At 34.6% G+C, this 14,631-nt stretch overlaps 1 pseudogene; it reads left to right on the top strand.

The window, feature by feature from the left end:
- Positions 1–781: 781 nt before the first annotated feature.
- LOC141499288 (echinoderm microtubule-associated protein-like 4 pseudogene) lies at positions 782–13,501 on the top strand (annotated as a pseudogene).
- The last annotated feature ends 1,130 nt before the right edge of the window (positions 13,502–14,631 follow it).

Here is a 14,631-nt window from a genome sequence, read left to right as displayed (position 1 = left end):
TCTTGATTAACAAGTCAGGGATCAGACCCTAGGCCCAGCATAAAAAAAGCTTGGATCTATACTCCCTATACCCCAGGAGAAAAGCTAAAACCAAAAAAGATAAACAAAACCACTGGACATTAAGGAGTAAAGAAAAAACTCTGTAAAGATGAAATGCATAGGCAACATCTTGGCCAATGACAGACCCAGGATCAGAGCCCAGGCTCAGCAAAAGAAATCTATACTTCTAATACCCCAGGAGCAGAGCTAAAAGAACAAAGATAAACTAAAAGAACACTCACATAGAAAACTACTTTAGAGACAAAGATGATAACAATGTCATATCTGAAGAAGAAAGTAGTGAAAAATCATGTACTGGGGAAGTATCAAAACAGTTTATATGGTAGAACCAAGAGGGTGGCATGGGAACAGCCTTTCCTAGAAGCTCTCTCCAAAATATCTTTAAAATAATCTTAAATTTATGGCTCTAACTAAATTTGCAAGAGACAGAACCAACAGAAAGGTCCAGTGAGGCAATTTTCCATCCTAAGGTAACCTGGACGATAGTGAAAAGCTAGATTGCATGGGGTTGGAAATGGCAACAGCATAGTCTGGAATATTGCAGGAAGCAAAAGAGGTCCCATCTTTCAGGAGCAGCCTGCTGGGTGCTTGGAAACTGGGTTTTTGAGGAGTGCTGGTCCCTGGCTGTAAAAACAGTTTCCTAATCTGCCAATCCAGGAAACACCAAGCACAACTTTGATGATTAGTGGAGAAATATCTGCTGAAGTGAGTGTGAGTCAGCATGGCCTTCATCTCAGCAGCAGTCATCAGCATAGCTGCAGCCCTCTACACAGCTCAAATCCTAGAAAATGGATGCAGACCTGCAGAGCTGCCAGGCAGCTACTCTCAGAGTGCTTAGCCCATGGAAGATGCTAAGGGGTTGGCGGGAGACTGTCGAGGTCTCTCCTCTGGCCCTGGGACAGAACTCTTGGACTTTGTCCATATTCAGACTCTGGTCACAGTCTAGGTCCCCATACTTTCATAGAGCAGGGACACTCCTCACATGTCCAGGGCAGAGAGGCATGCTTTTGGTAATCCACTGATCAAAGCACAGGATAGGAGAGCAATCAGAGTCTTTCATAAGACCTTGAGGAACTGAGATCATTTTGTGGCTTCCCAATAATACTCAAAAGCTCTGGAAGCACCCCAAAATGGCATAAACTAGGGAAATGAGTAAACAGAAAAAAGGAACTTGACCATATATAATTAATTTGGTCCCATGGAGGACCAAAACATACACTCAGAAGATGGGAAAGTTCCAGCTTCTACAACTAAATCTTCCAAAATATATGGAAGTTTATGCCACGCTATTTCAGAGCTCAAAAAAGATTTTGAAAATCAAGTAAGGGAGGTGGAAAAAAACTGGAAGGAGAAATGAGAGATGCAGGGAAAAACCATGAAAACCTGGTCAAACAGCTTAGTTAAGGAGATCCAAAAAATGCTGAAGAAAATAACATATTAAGCATTATTTTAGGTCAAATAAAAAAAATTCAAAAAGTTAATGAGGAGAAAAATAACTTAAAAAGTATAATTGGGCAGATGGAAAAGGAGATAAAAAAGCTATCTGAAGAAAACAAATCCTCCAAATGTAGAATTGAGCTAAAGGAAGGTGATGACTTTGGGAGGAATCAAGACACAATAAAACAATAACAAAAGAATTAAAAAATTAGAAGAAAACATGAAATATCTTGCTGGAAAAAAAAATGGATCTGGAAAACAGATCCAGAAGAGATAATTTAAAAATTATTGGGTTAACTGAAAGTCATGCTCAGGAAAAGAGCCGTGACTTCATCTTAAAAGCATTTCTATGGGAAAATTGTCCTGATATCCTAGAAACAGAAGGCAAAATACAAATTGGGAGAATTCACCAATCTCATCCTGAAAGAGATACAAAACCAAGTTCCAGAACTCCCAAGTCAAAGAAAAATACTACAAGGAGCCAGAAGAAAAAATTCAAATTTCATGGACCTGCAGTCAGGATCACTTAGGACATAGCAGCATCCACATTAAGGGATAGTATGCCTTGGATTATAATATTCCAAAGGCAAAACAGCTTGGAAGGAAACCAAGCACCAACTATCCAGCAAAACTGAGCATCCTCTTCCAGGGGGAAAGATGGACTCTTAATGAAGCAGAGGAATGTAAAATGTTCTTGTTGAAATGGCCAGAGCTGAACAAAAAGTCTAACCTTCAAGTACAGGTCTCAGGTGAAGTATAGAATTTGGTTGAGAAGGGTAAATTATGAAGAATTTTTTGATGATGACCTGCGTGTATTCTTACATGGGAAGATGATACACATAATACTCATATAAATCTTCTCATTTATTAGAGCACTAATAAGGAGCTTTCATAATAGTCAAGATACAAGAGAAAGTCAAATGAGAAGGTATAATATGTTGGTACACAGGTGATTCTAACAGCCATGACACAGATCATCTCCAAGTAAACTGCCACCTGGACAATCTCAGGAACTGGCAAGCCACCCTTAGAGATAAAGATGTGCCAGAGTCCGTGGGAGCTGGAGTCCTTGGGAACTGGACATTCCACCCCACTGACCAAGGGCATTAGACACAACTGTGCCTTATCACCTCCTCCCTAACGTACCCCCCATCCCGTAATGCAAGATGCTGGAAATACACCCTGCTTTTATCCCCCAATTACCTAATTGTTCTTTGTTTTACCCCAGAAGACCTAACAGTATATATGTAATAACTAAGTAGTAATAAAATTGAGCTGGAGGCATAAGGCAGTAGTGGCTTGACTCCTTATTCTCAGCTCCCCTTCAGGAGGGAGGTTGCTACTTTGGGCCCCAAGGAAGTAAGCCACAACAATAATATATTTTAAAATTGGACTCAATGAGTGAAAAAGAAATGGCCTGGGAGAAAGTAAAGGAGAGATAGATTAGACTAAGATATTTCATGTAAAAAGTGAAGAAGTAGCTTTTAAAATGGTATGGAAGGGGAGGGGGAGTTGAGGGAGAGTTGAAGGGGAATTGAAGGAGCCTTCATTCTCATTGGAAATGGCTCAGAAAGGAAACAACATATACACTTAATAGTTCATACAAATCTAGAAGAAAAAAGAGAGAAAGGGGTTGGGAGAAAGGGGGCAGGGGTAAGGGAAGGGTGATGTATGTGATAGAGGAGAAGGTAGTTCATGGGTGAGGATAGTCAGATATAACACATTTTCTTTTTTACTTTTTTGCAAGGTGGTGGGATTGCATGACCTTTCCCTGACCATAGAGCTGGATGGTTGCTTGGTCTCTGGGGTGGGATGTAGCCTTGGGGCCTCCTGGCCCCAGGGCCCCAGTGCTCTGTCCACTGTGTAAGCTGGCTGTCCCACACCATACTTTTGAAGAGGGACAGAATGAAAGGAGAGAGAAAATATAATAATTGGTACTGTGGAGAAATGGATGGAGGGAATTATAAGCAGTAACAGCAACTGAGGAAAATTATGGAAGTAACTTCTAGGATGGACTTATGATAAGGAATGCAATTCACCCAGAGACAGAGCTGATTCTATCAGAACACAGACTGAAGCACATTTTTTTCTTTCTTTTACTTTATTTCTCGTGAGTTGTTTTTTTTTATTTCTGTCAGGGGAGGGGATGTTATGTTCACTCTTAGAACAAGACTATTTTAATAATGTGTAAATAGATAAAAATGAAAAAGAAACAATCCATTAAAGAAACAATCTATAAATTGGACTAAAATATAAAAGGTCTCAGAGCATAAAAAATGAATTAGAAACAAAAGAAGACAGGAAGAAGAAAAAGGGAAAAAAGAAAGTTATGCAGAAAAATTATGAAAAACTAAGCAAAGAAATCAAGTCCATTGAAAGTAAAAAAAAAACAACTGGAAAAAGAAACACAGAAGCTAATTGAAGAAAATAAAATACTAAAATTAAAACTGAACAAATTGGAACCAATGAATTTATAAGACTATACGATTCCATCAAACAAAATTAAATACTTAAAAAATTGAAGGAAATGTATAATACCTTTTAGTGAAAAGAAATGACCTAAAAATAGAAGCAGAACAGTCATTCTACCAATCATTGCACTACTAGAAAATCTGGACCAAACATAGGACCTGGAAATCATCATGCAGGAAATTAAAAGGGAAAACTGTCCAAATAGATTTGAACAAGACAACATTATAACCACTGAAAAAATCCACAGAAGTCCTCCAGAAAGAGATCCCTGGATAAAAATGATAAGGGCTGTAATAGTTAATTACAGAACTCTCACATAAAGGAGAGAATATTGCAAGCAACAAAAAGAAAGAATTCAAAAAGAAAGAAAACACAATCAGACTTCCACAAGACCTATCAGCCTCAACACAGAAGGATTAGAAGAAGTGGAATGGCATATTTTGGAGAAAAAAGGAGCTGGGATTACAACCCATAATGTACCACCCTGAAATATTCAGCATATACTGGCAGGAAAAATAGATGGATGGTAAATGAAATAAAGGATTTCCAGAATTTCCTGACACAAAGAAGAAGTGAAAAGTTAATTCAGTCATCAAATCAGAATTGAGTACTTGCATAAAAAGTTAAATTAAAAGGGGAAGAAAACAAAACAAAACAATTGTTGGCCAAGGCCATGCAATTGTATACAATTATAAAAGGGAAGATAAAATACTTATAATTCTTTATAACTTTACCTCTCTTAACATAATTAAAGGGTAGAATATAATTGAAGAGAATGAACCTAAAGGATATGGGTATGATAGGGTCTTAAGTCTCCATTGAAGAGGTCTAATATGATATCCCTATGTTTCAGACAAAAAGTCCTGAAGAAAATCGAGGGTGTTAATTTACCTTTAAGTGTCTTGTTATCTTTTGACCCAATTTAATTCTACTATGCTTAGCACCTTGACTAATGAGGGAATAATAAACTGGGAGGTCCCTATAACTTACAATCATTTGTAAAGTTCACAGATGATACCTCCAGAGCCTCCCAGTACTCAGAGATCTTTAAGATTCTTGAAGTTAACTAGAACAAGGTTTGAATTAACTTGTACTTCATATAGCAAGGGGTTAATTTCTTGGGGGGGGGGGTCAAGGAATGGGAGAATAGGCCTTGCTTCACTTAACCAGGGATAAAGTACCCTGATTTGGATGGGGTAGGAGGAAGGGGATAATGTATGAGAGAAAATAGGTCTGGGTGGAGGGGCACAAATAGTTGGAGAAGTCTTAAGGCTTTGGATGATACTTTGACTCATGAGGAGGACTGTGTGCACTTGAAGATACTTGAAAAGGGTTAAGATAAAAACTGAGTATAATTAAAATTTGATGCAATTTGAGTCAATCCTGCTTATCAAGCAATCAAGCAAACAATGTGTGATGATACATTGTTAACAATATGAGCTTATCAAGCAATAATATAATCAAATTGTGATTGATGATACCTTATTGATAGTATTAGTGTCATAAGTAACACCAATGGAAGAGTCACAGAGATTCATAATTCTAGAGGAAAAGAAGGGAGAATGTGAAAGCTGAGTAAATTCAATTCAGTAGATTTAGATAAGATACGTTCCCACTTGGGTTTAAAAATCTAAGCTAATCTACAGGGAGGGGAGGCAGGGGACTGGGAAAGCAAAAGATAATAGAAGAAGGGACTGTTAAAGGGAAGGTGACAAAATAAGTGAAAATACACTGAAAGTTTAATTATTAAAAAAGTCAAAGGGAAAGGCAATACAATTTTGGTGAGGAGGCAAATGAGAAAAGGAAATAGAAAGCTATAAATGAAGGAAGATAGCATGGAGGGAAATACAGAATTAATAATCTTAAATATAAATGTGAATGGGATGAATTGTCCCATAAAACAGAAACAGATAGCAAAATGAATTAAAAGTCAGAATCCTACAATATGTTTTTTACTAGAAACACATTTGAAGAAGGGAGATATAGACAGTGCAAAGGTAAAAGTTTGGAGCAAAGTATATTAAGCCTCAACTGAAGGGGGAAAAAAAACTGGGGTAGTGATTTTAAGCTCATTAAAAGGGATAAGGAAGGACACTAAATACTTCATGTATGTACCTAGTGGTATAGCAACTGGAGTTCTAGAGGAAAAGCTGAATGAATTACAATGAGGCATAGAAAACAAAACTTTAAAAATGGGAGATCTCAATCTCCATGTCTCAGAACTAGATAATTTTATCTAAATAAATCTAAATAAACAAGAAGGAAGTTAAGAAGGTGAATGAAATCTTAGAAAATTTAGATGTGACAGACCTCTGGAGAAAACTTAATGGGGTGTATACAAGAATATACTGTATTCTCGGCAGTACGTGACACCTACACCAAAAGTGACCATGTACTAGGCCACAAAAATTTATAATCAAATGCAGAAAGGCAGAAATAATAAACACACACTTCTTGGACCATGGTGCAATGAAAATTTCATGTAATAAATGGTCATAGGAAGATAAACCAAGGAGTAATTGGAAATTAAATGATATGATGATCAAACACAAAATAATAGAAATAATCAATAATTATATCCAAGAAACTGATGATTATGAGAAATGATACTAAAATTTATGGGATGCTGCCTGCCAATGCAGTTTTGAGAGAAAATCATATATATCTAAATGCCTACATTAATAAAGTAGAGAAAGAGGAGATCAACAAATTGGATATACAATTAAAAAAAGCTAGAACAAGAACAAATTAAAGATTCCCCAATTAAATATCAAATAAGAAATTATGAAAATCAAGGGAGAGATTTATAAAATTGAAAGCAAGTGAACTTTTGATCTCATAAATTACCATGGAGTTGGTTTTATGAAAAAGTCAATAAAATAGACAAAACCTTGATTAATCTGATTTTAATAAAAGAAAGAAGATAACCAAATTATCAGTATCGAAAATGAAAAAGCTAGACCAACCACCAATAAGAAGGAAATTAAAGAGACAATTTGGAGCTCCTTTGCTGAACTGTATGCCAATAAATTGGATGACCTGATTGAAATGAATGAATATTTGGAATACAATTTTCTTAGCAGAAGACAATTAGCAGAAGAGGAAATAAATTGCTTAAATAACCCCATTTAAGAAAAAGAAATGGAAGAAACCATTAATAAACTCCCTAAGAAAAAGTCTCCAGGTCCATACAGATTTACAAGTAAATTTTATCAAACATTTAAGTAACAATTACTTGCTAGTCTACACAAACTAATTTCAAAAAATAGAAGAGGAGTAAGTTCTGCCAAACTCTGTTTATGACTCTGACATGATTTTGATACCTAATCCAGGAAGTATCAAAACAGATAAAAAATAATAGATCAATATTCCAATGAATATTGATGCAAAAATATTAAATGAAATTTTAACTATAAAAGTGTAGCAAGTTTATACTAGGAAAATACACCAGGATCATGTAGCATCTACATTAGGAGAATACTCAACATAATTAAACATAACAATAGAAAAACCATCAGAAATCATATGATTATCTCAATGAATGTTGAAAAGGCCTTTGATAAAATACACTATACATTTCTATTAAAACACTAGGAAGTTTAGGAATAAATGGAGTTTTCCTTAAAATAATAAATAGTATCTACCCAAAACCATCTAATGGGAATAAACTTAAAGCATTTCCAACAAAATCAGGGGTGAAACAAGGATGCCCATTATCACCATTTTTCAATATGTTATTAGAAATAATAGCAATAACAATAAAAGAAGAAAAAGAAATTGAAGGAATCAGAATTGGTAATGAGGAAGCAAAACTTTCCCTCTTTTCAGATGATATGATAGTACACTTGGAGAACCCTAGAAAACAATCAAAAAATCTGCATGAAACAATTAACGAATTCAGCAAAGTAGCAAGACATAAAATAAACACACATAAATCATCACCATTTCTATATATGAAAAGCAAAGACCAAGACATAGAAAGAGAAATTTCCGTTAAAATAACTATAGACAACATTAAATACTTGGAAATCTACCTCCCAAGACAAATGTAAAAACTGTGTAAACACAATGATAAAGCACTTCTCACCCAAATAAAGTCAAATCTAAATAATTGGAAAAATGTCAAATGCTCATGGTTAAGTCAAGCAAATAAAATAAAAATGACAATTCTACCCAATTTAAATTACTTATTCAGTGTCATACCAATCAAACTACCAAGCAACTACTTTATTAAGCTAGAAAAATAGTAACAAAATTCACCTGAAGTAACAGAGCTAGAATAACAGGGAAACTGATGAAAAAATGCAAATGAAGATCATCTAACTCTACCAGATCTCCAACTATTCTTTAAAGTGACAGCCATCAGACCTGTCTGCTACTGGTTAAGAATAGAGTATAATCAGTGGATTAGGATATGATCAAAAGAAGTCACAGTAAGTTACTACTACTTTTTGACAAAACCAAAGACATCAGTTTCTGGGATAAGAGCTCGCTATTTGACAAAAATTTTTGGGAAAACTGGAAAATAGTGTGGCAAAAACTAGGCATAGAACTACATCTCACACCCTCTACCAATATAAGGTCAAAATGGGTACAGGATTTAGACAAAAAAGAGTGATACCAGAGATAAATTAATAGATCAATAAATACTCTATCTTTCAGATCTGTGTAAAGCGGATAAATTTATGACAAACAAGATTCTGAGCATATTGTAAACTGCAAAACCAATTATTTTGACTGTATTGAATTAGTTTTTCCACTAATAAATTCAATGCTGTCAATATTAGAAGGAAAGCAAAATCTTGGAAACAATCTTTACAAAAAGGAATTCTGATAAAGTTCTCATCTCTAAAATATATAGAAAATTGTATCAAAATTATAGGGTCACAAGCCATTTCCCAATTGATAAATGGTTAAAGGACATGAACAGTTTTCAAATGAAGAAATTACACCTATATATAAGCATATGAAAATGCTACAAATCATTATTGATTAGAGAAATACAAATTAAAGCAACAATAAGGTATTATCTCATACCTATCAGACTGGAAGATTTAGGGGAATGAATTTCTCTAAATTGTATTTTATTAATTGTCCTCTTCCAAAATAAAAGGTAAATTATAAAAATGTATATCATAGACATTTACTTGGGGGAGGGATTTGAGATGAGAGGATCTGAAAACTATGCAATCTATACCTTAACCAGAAGCAAAATGACCTGAAAACATAAAATCATGGAATTCTAGTGTTGTCAGAAACTTACTTTGAATATAATTTATATGACCCTAATCCCTTATATGTATAATGCACCCCCCATAGAAATGTGAGCTTTATAAGAACAATTTTTTAACTTTTCTTTTTATTCCTAAAACATAGTATAGTGTTCAATATATGGGAAAGTTAATGATAATGCTAGTCAGGTTGATTTTTTTTTTTCTAGACCAAACTCTAACTTAGTCCAAACTCTACCAGATATCAATTCTGTGAAAACTTTTCTTGAAATGGGAATTTACTTGAACTCATTTAAAAAAAAAAAACTTCAATAAACAACATTTTGCTGCAAAAATACAGAGAGGCTTAATGTGGGGGTGGGGTTGAGGGGATGGGGAAGAGGGTGATTGGAGGGGGAGGAGTGATTATGGATGAAGAAGTAAGAATAAAACTACAAATAAAACCAACTGGTTTCTTTTTTTTAATGAACAAGGGGTATTTTATGACTTTTTAATATAATTCACATTTTTCTTTTTTGTAGCAATCTAACCTTAGACTTGTTAAATTATTCTTTCACATTTTCTAAATTTATTAGATTGAAAATTTGAACATGCTAAGAACACTTTGGAGTTTGAAGTTCAAGATTGACATGGATATGTGTTTTATTTTCAATTATTCAAAACCCTTTGGAAACTGGAGGTGTCTATCAATTGGGGAATGGCAAAATAAACTATACTATTGTACAGTAAATAGTAAGGAAAGAAATTATTTCAAAGAAAAATTTCTATCAACTGATATATATATATATATATATATATATATATATATATATATATACAGATAGAGAGAGAGAGAGAGACAGAGAGAGACAGAGAGAGATGAGAAGAATCAGAAGAATAAACTCTGCCATAACATAAAAATGAGAAAAATGAAAAGTTTTAAAGACTTTCATAAATTGATGAAGATTAAATGAGCAGAACCAGAAGAATAAATTAGATGACACTGTAAAAAAATTTTGAAATTTTCTGAGATATAAGATCTGCTTAAAGACCATTCAATATTCTTGTGTATCCATATATTATAACAAAGTGAAAGATTTTTGTCAGAGAAATCTGTATATAGTGATTGAAGATTTTTGTTTTACTTGACTATAAATGTTTGCAATATGGAATTCGTTTCTTTTAAATTTGGGTTGAAAGATAAATTAGATTTATTTCATTTGTATAAAAGAGATGGAGATAATAGAGTTGTGGAATGTTTCACTTTCATGTAAGATCATGACATGAGGTTTTTTTCCCTTAATAGATTTGCTTTTTTATGGAAAAAGTTTTTCATGGAATAAGTTATAAATTTTTATAATGTAAAAAAATACATTGGTAATACTTTTAAAAAATTCATTGGCTTGGATCATATGAGACTGAGAACAAACTTAAGTGAATAGGTAAATTCAGGTTTGAGCTAATTGATCGATGTTAACTTTGTGTATTATATATCTTAGCATGAATTTTAAGTCAAAGTATTCCTTCCCTCTCTCCCTTACTTCAGGTTTACTTGCACTAGAGATTATTATGAATAAGATAATATTTCCTAACTCTCCTAACTCTGTAGATTGCAATGATTCCCTAAGTCCCCATAGATCTTAGATTTCTGGTTTAGCACGAAGTTGTCTCTAGAGTTTGAGAGTAAATGCCATTCTCTTCTACTCATTCATAATCATTAACCATGTGGCTTTTCTCTCTTTGAATTAGCAGAACATCAACTTGACCAATATCTGAACACAGAACAAAATTCCTTTCTATTCCCACTAGGAGATAAAGCAAAACACTCAATTTGATTAACCTTTGGGATTATATAAATACAGATGGCACAAATGGCAACACAATTGGTTCATAGTAGATGCATTTATCATAATCTTCTCTCAATAGCCCCTTTTAAAATATAGAGTTCTTAGATACTAGTATTCCATGAGAGAGATTATGGTCTGGCTATTCAGGGCATATGATGCTCTTTACCAATGCACTTCCTGTTATTATTGTATAAATACTTTATTTGATAGTATGTATGAGACTGCTTTTTTTTGGCCTGTTAATGTTTGACCAAGGAAAGATTAGAAAACTGCTAGTGATGTTCAATACTGTAGTGATTTTTATTTCTAAAAAGTCACTTATTCTGCTTATAATAGAAATCTGTAATGATTAATAAAAAATAGTTTTATTTAATTATGAGGAAAGAACTCAGAGACATTACCTGAGTCACACAGACTGTGTAAAATGCCTTGCTGTACATCCTAACAAAATTATGATTGCAGCTGGACAGATAGCTGGAATGGATAAAGATAGAAGGTCTCTCCAGCCCCATGTCAGAGTCTGGGACTCAATCACTCTGGTCACACTGCAGGTCATTGGGCTTGGGACCTTTGAATGCAGAGTGGGTTGTCTGGATTTTTCAAAATCAGACTCAGGTGTTCATTTATGTGTAATTGATGATTCCAATGACCACATGCTGACTGTGGGACTGGCAGAAAAAATCAAAAGGAACAGAAATAAAGACTAGAAATGCAGTTGATCTGACTGCAGAATTCCATTCAACAGATACAAATAAAATAATAACATGTGGAAAATCTCATATCCTTTTTTGAACATGGAGTGGGAATTCACTAACAAGAAAAAAAGGATATTTTGGAAAATATAAAAAACCCAACTTTGTCCAGTGCTTAGATTTTTTTTTTTAGGGAAATGGAGATAGTCTTACAGGAGAGTCAGGTGGAATCATTCTTATATGGAATAAAACTAGCATAGAACCCACACCTGGTAAAGGACCTAAAGGTGTGTATCAAATAACCAAACAAATAAAAGCTCATGATGGCAGAGTTTTCATATTTTTGTCAGATGAGGAATGGAATGCTACTATCTTGAGGAGGGGAATTAAAGAAAAGTAATTATTGTGGGACCTTGACTTAAGCTCTTAAAGAAAAATAGAGGTTCCTGAACAGTATGGACCAATCCAAGCAGTTGCAGAAGGAAAGGAAGATAAATTTTTAGTTGGTACATCAAGAAATTCTATTCTATGGGGAACATTTAATGACAGTTTTCAAATAGAAGTACAGGGTCACACAGATGAAGTTCAGGGTCTTGCTACACATTTTTTGTTTTAGGTTTTTCAAGGCAAATGGGGTTAAGCAGCTTGCCCAAGGCCACACAGCTAGGTAAGTATTAAGTGTCTGAGACCAGATTTGAACCCAGGTACTCCTGACTCCAGGGCCGGTGCTTTATCTACTGCTCCACCTAGCCACCCCTACACAACCTTTCAAAGAATTACTATTGACCTGTGCTCAGGACAAGCAAGTGTGCATGTGGAACTCATTGGAGCACAGGCTGGAGTGGACCAGTATTTTGGATGAACCAGGACACTGTGCAGACCTGCATCCAAGTAGCACCATGGTGGCTATAGGAATGCATTCAGACAGGTGGTTTGTCCTGGATGCAGAAATCAGATATCTAGTTTAGATTCATACAGATGGTAATGATCAGCTCTCAGTTGTGTGCTACTCAAAAGATGGCAACTTCCTTGCTGTAAGATCCCATGACAAGTTCAGTTACTTCTATGCAGGCTTGGACTGGTCCCCAGATAATAAATATATAATGTCCAACTCAGGACACTATGAGATACTGCACTGGGACATGCCAAGTGTCCACAAACTAATCCGGAATCGTTCTGACTGTAAAGACATTCACTGGACAACTTATACTTGTGTATTAGGCTTCCAAGTATTTGGAGTATAGTCAGAGGGATCAGATGGAACAGATAACAGATCACAGAAAAGTGATAGCAGTGGCTGATGACTTTTGCAAGGTCCATTTTCCAGTATCCCTGTTCTAAACCTAAGACACCAAGTCACAGTGGTTACAACAACCATGTTACCAATGTTAGCTTAACTCATAATGACAGCCACTTAATTTCAACTGGTGGAAAAGACATGAGTATCATTCAGTGGAGAGTCATGGAGAAACTAGCTTTGCCTCAGAATGAAACTTTTGTTGATAGTGCTCAAAATAAAGTACCCATTTCTACTAATGAAAATTCCCTACATCCAAATGCTCCCATGCCATGCTGCTGCTCCCAGCCCTTCAGTGATGCTGATGAAAATGAAAGAATGAGTGATTCTTCAACCCCCCCTTGAGAATGACCTGGGATAAGAACAATGAGGTGAGCAGTGAGGACCTGGGTGAAGCTGCTCATGAGGAGCCTTCCAGGGACCCTATGGAAAGAGCAGAGGAAGTCACCTATTCCAGAGGACCAGTGGGACTCACCAGCTTCCTAATTCCTTGGCTTAAGATGATTTCTTTTTCCCATATGGTAAATGTTTTGCAACAAGGAGAAAGTCAAGTTGACAATGGGGGGGGCGGTATTAGAGAAGTACATTACTCCAAATGTTGATTTTCATGTGGTCTGCTTTCTTCATTAATCTTACCTTTTATCTCCTGAATGGAGCTGACTTTCAATTTGGTGTTTTTTGAGAAATGGACAAAGTTAGCAGGAGAAAAGACTGAAACACCCATCTTTTCAAAGACTGTTACGTGTGAAAGTGGCACAGTGTAAATACTGGGGGGGGAGGGAATGACAATAATTATGATCTGAAATAAATAACATTATTATCTGAAAGTGTTTTCTGCAGGAACTTCCAGAAAAAACAAAAGCACTGTTAAATATATCTATCCATTTTATATACATATATGCATTTTTCTTATATATATATATATATAATATATACATATATATGCAATTTTTCTTACACTACCAATAGATTCCAGATATATTTGTAATTTGTATATTTTTCTAATAAAAATTAAAGCAAGGAATAGAGATGTTATTCCCTGCACCTATCTACTTAAATATAATATATTGCCAAAATAAAATGAATAAATTAGATTTATCTACATAATGATCAAAATCAATGGTCGTCAAAAACAATGGATTCTCCTATTGAATTAAATAGTTTTCCAAATGATCCAGATTGACATTCCTATGAATGGGAAACATTTTGTACCTAAAACTAAACTTTGATAGTTCCCTAGTTAAACATAACTAGGAAAAATATACAATAAATTTTTAATTATGGAATTTGGTGCTTGGGATTCTTTTTCCCCCTCTTTCTTTCCAATTGCAACTTCTTAGAATGAAACTGAGCATCAGTAAATTAAAAATTATTACTGGTCTTATTAACAGTAATGATTTTGGTGTAGGACAGATTTCCAGATTTGGCATACATGGCATTTTTCCTCTGTTCAGAGATGTGATAAGCTTTTTGGCCATTTATGGGTTATCGTGGCATTTATTGTTATGCATTTGAAAATTTTTGTTTTTTTAAGTTTTAGCATGCCACCTATGTTTTCCTTACATACTTATTTCCTTTAAAAAATGACTAAGTATGCATTTTCTATGTATTTGCTT

Source organism: Macrotis lagotis, chromosome X (genome assembly GCF_037893015.1).
Source record: "Macrotis lagotis isolate mMagLag1 chromosome X, bilby.v1.9.chrom.fasta, whole genome shotgun sequence".
Classification (NCBI taxonomy): Eukaryota; Metazoa; Chordata; class Mammalia; order Peramelemorphia; family Peramelidae; genus Macrotis; species Macrotis lagotis.
The sequence above is the reverse complement of the archived record's forward strand: the minus strand, read 5'-3'. Positions and strand labels throughout refer to the sequence as shown.